The sequence below is a fragment of the Caloenas nicobarica genome, chromosome 2, assembly GCF_036013445.1.
Source record: "Caloenas nicobarica isolate bCalNic1 chromosome 2, bCalNic1.hap1, whole genome shotgun sequence".
Classification (NCBI taxonomy): Eukaryota; Metazoa; Chordata; class Aves; order Columbiformes; family Columbidae; genus Caloenas; species Caloenas nicobarica.
Window position 1 is genome coordinate 91,352,888 of NC_088246.1, and position 5,355 is coordinate 91,358,242.

Below are 5,355 nucleotides of genomic sequence, written 5' to 3' on the forward strand. Positions count from 1 at the left end.
GAGTATGCCCTTCACCCTGAATGATAAAGCAGAAATAAGCTCAAAATTAGAAAATCAACCAAATGTCTGAAATGCTCAACACCAAAATTAGGGAGGTGATTTTCATACTTTTAAGGGACTGTTCCACTCTCTAAGTCAAAGGAAGGGTTTCTGCCAACCACAGAACAGATTGATACCCTAATTAAATTTTCATACAATTATAGAATGAGGTGGACAAAAATAAGCTGTATGTATGAACCTTAAATCAAAGGACCACAGATTCAGTGCAGGTGGAGGGGCACTGGTAGTAGTGGACAGGATGGTGAAATTCGTGAATTGTCATTTTGAACCTTGCTACATATTAAATTTCTGTGTAGATTTTTGTTCTAAAAAGAAAGAATTTATTTATCTGTTTTGGTTACATCATGACCAAAGATGATAATTTTCCCCCAGGGTAGTAGAAGATGTGTAATATGATTTCCAGCAGACAAATTGGGAACTATTTGAGTTTGTTTGTCATTGTGAAATTTGACTCATTGGGGTCTGAAATCTTATAAAGTAGGGAGTTGAATCTGACTCTTGCTGGAACTGCTCAACTCGTACATCAGTCTTCTTAAGGAAGCAGTATACCCCATAATTCAATAATCTAAGACAGTCAATTCCCTGAGAGTCTAAGCCCATTTTAGGTAAGAATATTGCTTTCCTGGTTTTTTCCTAGTAAGTAGTAAAGCTGACAGTTTCTTTGATTCAGTTTAAAATAATTTAATCTTTCTATGTCAGCACTTTCAATTTTTCTTTCTAAAGAATAGAGAGATAAAAGCTAACAGTGCAAAGATCTTGCTTTAAGTGATTGAGAGCTGACTAAGTCAGACAGTTTTCTTGAGACTTACAACTAAAGAGAAAATGCTTCCTGAGTTGTGCGTTTGATACTCAAGTTACAAATAAAACCGATGCTGCAAGTGCAATGAAAGCGGACAGCAGGTACGAAGCAGAAATCATGGGTACCTTATTCTTGCAGAGAAAGCAGCAGTCTGCTGCTATCAACAGGCAAGGGACTGCTGGACATTTTAAGAGATCAGTTCTCCATGATAGATAATGACACAGATCACTGAAAGAAATCGAAGCATTTTTCTTCTTTATTAATTTTTAGTATCACAATGAATATTGTTTCATCAGTGCCCTCATGCCTATTATGACATGGAAATATATGTTGGGGTAAATTCTGGCTCCTTTCACAGTTGCTCTGTAAAAGCCATAATCAGAGACATCTGCACTCTAGAAGTTCATGCACATCTTTAGCTTAGACAGATCAAACCAGCAAGGTTCATATCTGCTTTCTCACAAAATACAAATAAAGAAAAAGGAAATATAAGCTATATAAGGAAATGATTAAGTAAATAAGTGAGATTTCCATGTGCAAATAATTTATTCCAGCTATAGAACACCATACATGCATAATTTTGCTGACTGTGAGGCTGTTGGTACATGCCATGGACAATTTAAAGAAGTGCCTTGGGATCCAGCTGACTATGAAGTACCCAGCAGGTAAGGAATAGGATCCTCTAACATGCTGCAGTGAAGATCAAACAGGAGTCTTTCCACGGTCATATCAAAGCAATAAATGCTAGTTTTTAATTAAGTGTACTGCATATAATTCAGAGAAGTATCAGAAACATTTTTTCCTATAACTTGTGCTGAAATAGAGAAATTGTAAACTTTATTCAATGTAGTGTTTTGATACCACTCTTAATTCCTGATCTACGTGCTTTAAAATATACAGACATCAGACCCCCAAAAATCTTAACTCTCCCATCAGACTTAAATATTTTAGAACGTGATTCAACTTTTGCAAAACATGTGTGTTTTGATTTTTTTTTCTTTAATTTTCTTCAGAGCTGGTTCATAAGACTTTGATAATTATAACTGAGAACCTGAGTGAAGGAGTGTGTGACATTTATTCTGAATCAAATGGAATATGCATGTAATGATCTAGCTAAGGGGTTGTAGTCATCTAGGACTTTGTCGCTAATGGTGATTGCCTAATAAGAAGAACCTGAAATTGTTTTCTTAGAAGTCTGTTACTATGAATAATTCTGCTAGCAATGTGTGAGTCGAAAGTAGGTTGAATCTGGATAAGAGTGTATTCTCATTATATAGAAGGTAAGAATCAAGGTCATGCACAACTTTTTGAAGGGTTGTTTTGCTGGTTTTTTTTTCCCCTTCTGAAGTTAACTAAGTGATTAGAAGTGGCACTTGTCAGTGGCTGGCTAGTCACTGAAAATGCTTGTTGATGGCCCAGAGCTGGGACTGTTTACATGCTGGCCACTGACAGAAACCTAAACTCCCATTTTAGCAGTTTCCTTTTTACTAACCGCATGTTTTAGATGAACTGGTAGTAAAAGTTCATGCACAGAATTATATTTTCGAGATTGTCCTTGCAAGCTGTGCAATTTGAAATATATTTTCTAGATTTTCAGCAACGGGGTAACAGAGGAATTTAAGTGTTTCTGTATAATAATATATTTTAAAGTAAATTTTAAAAATAGTGTTTGTGGAAATGTGTTGTAAAGTTATGAGTTACGCTATTTAGACTTCTATGCTATTTAGACTTCTACCTTAAATCTAAGTGCAAATAAATATGTCCATAATCATATATTTCTAATTGTGAAAAGGACAGATTTAAGTTATTTGGAAACTTGTGACTCTACAGTTCTGACAATTATCTGAGCTATTTCTGTTATTCATGCTAATTGTAAGAAAAACATAATTATTTCCATCTTTAAATTTCTGAAACTTAAGAATTCTGACAGTTAAATTTGATTCATAATTTGATATTTTTTTATTAATTTGAAGCTGGGCTTATCCCAATGCCAGGCTAAATAATGATCAAAATAGCACAAGAACTCTGTGGTTGTTGAGGGATGAGAGGAGCAGAGGAGCACTGTCAAATGGATATGTAACCTTAAGCCCCATTGTCACTTTATGAGAAATGCAAACCAACTTATAACTAGTGAATACTACCCAAAAAGTTTAATTAAAAATATACATTATTGCGAGACTTTCTAGCACCTACATGAAGAGTGTTATAAAACACTTGTTTGACTTTTCATCCATGTGTTTTTTGCTTTTAGAGGAAATCAACAGACTAGCCCAAAGAAATCTGGTCTATTTTCCCTGTTATGAACTCTTTATTGGAAATGAAGATATTACTTTACGGCAGAGCTTCAAGTATCACAGTTAAACAAATAAAAATTTTCCAAAGCTAGTTTCAGATCCAGTACAACCATATACTAACAATGCCTTACAGATCTGCTTGTTTTTTTAGTTCCTTCATATCTAGTCTTTCATCATACCAAAGAAGCGTTAGCCGTATAGAATGGAGAAGGTGACTGGACACATTTTATTCAACAGTGTATTCTTATTTCAGTCAAATTGTGGTAGATATGATTGGACAATGAAGACTGCAGTCCAGTTGCCTGATGTGTCCTGAAGGCGTGAAAGTCCATGATTTCAAAAACTTTCAGCATAAATATCAAAAATAGTTTTATGAAACATGAAGGTAAGCATAGACTGACTAAATCACCTGTCTGAGGTTATGAAGAAAGATAATGGCAAAATTACAAAAAGAACTTTTTTTTTCTTATTTTTTCCCCACCATTAGTAAAACACATATCCAGTCTTGTTATTGAGTTTAGGGATAGCCTGTTACCTGAGTATCTGTATTTTTTCAGTCACAACAACCCTGGCAGCGCTACAGGTTTGGGGAAGAGTGGCTGGAAAACTGCTTGGCAGAGAGGGATCTGGGGGTGTTGATTGACAGCTGGCTGAACATGAGCCAGCAGTGTGCCCAGGTGGCCAAAAAGGCCAACAGCATCCTGGCTTGTATCAGGAATAGTGTGGCCAGCAGGACTAGGGAAGTGATTGTGTCAGAGTACTTGGCACAGGTGAGGCCCCACCTTCAATCCTGTGTTCAGTTTTGGGCCCCTCATCATAAGAAGGACATTGAGGTGCTGGAGAGAGTGCAGAGGAGGGCGATGAAGCTGGTGAGGGGCCTGGAGCACAAGTCTGATGAGGAGCAGCTGAGGGAACTGGGGCTGTTTAGCCTGGAGAAAAGGAGGCTGAGGGGAGACCTTATTGCTGTCTACAACTACCTGAAAGGAGGTTGTAGCATAGAGGGTGTTGGTCTCTTCTCCCAAGTAGCAAGTGATAGGGTGAGAGGAAACGGCCTCAAGTTGCGCCAGGGGAGGTTTAGGTTGGATATTAGGAAAAAATTCTTCACAGAAAGGGTTGTCAGGCATTGGAACAGGCCGCTCAGGGAAGTGGTTGAGTCACCATCCCTGGAGGTGTTTTAAAGATGTATAGATGAGGTTCTTAGGGACATGGTTTAGTGCTAGAGTCAGGTTATGGTCGGTCTCAATGATCTTGAAGATCTCTTCCAACCAAAATGATTCTATGAAAGAGAAATGAATTATAGAGGGAATAGAGTGAAAGAAAAAGTTTTTATTGGACAGAATTTGTATTACTGTAAGATCGAAGTGGAGGAACCTTGGAGGTAGACTGCCAATGATGTTGTCTTTCTCAGGGCCAAAGAAGTAAGAGAGATGCCTTGTAAAATATTTTGGGGAACCTAAATAGAATGGGATGAAACACTGACACATCAGGATGACAGAATTCTGTGTTCCTGTGTAAGTGTGAAGCAACAGAGGATCAGGAACTGGCCTTTGGTGAGAAACAGGCTACTTTAGCATCTCATAGAGCTTAGAATCATAGAATGTCTGGAGTTGGAAGGGACCCACAAGGATCATCAAGTCCAACTCCTGTCCCTGCCTAGGACAGCCCCACAGTTCACACCATGTGTCTGAGGCCTTGTCCAGTCACTTCTTGAACACTGTCAGGCTTGGGGCCAGCACACCTCCCTGGGGAGCCTGTTCCAGTGCTCCACCACCCTCTGGGTGAAGAACCTAAACCTCCCCTGGCGCATCTAAACCTCCCATGACACATCTTAAACCTCCCCTGGCACATCTTGATCCTGTGTATGCATTACTATTTCTTTTGCTGCTTTTTGTTGTCAAACATTCCCTACAAAGAATAAGAGTCAAATTCTGTTTTATCAATAACTTAATTCACTGTGTTCCCATAACATTTCACTCAGGACCTGGCAAGCCTTTAGCAAAATATCTTACCTTGCCTGTTGTTCCACAAAACTGGGAGTTCATTTGAACCTTCAAACAGACATAATGGAAAAAACAAAACAAAACTCAAACCAAAAAGCTGCACATTTTGATGACACCAAGCTGAATTGTGTGGCTGATGATACTCTAGAGGGGAGGGATGCCATCGAGAGAGATCTTGACAAGCTTCGGAGGTGGGCCCATG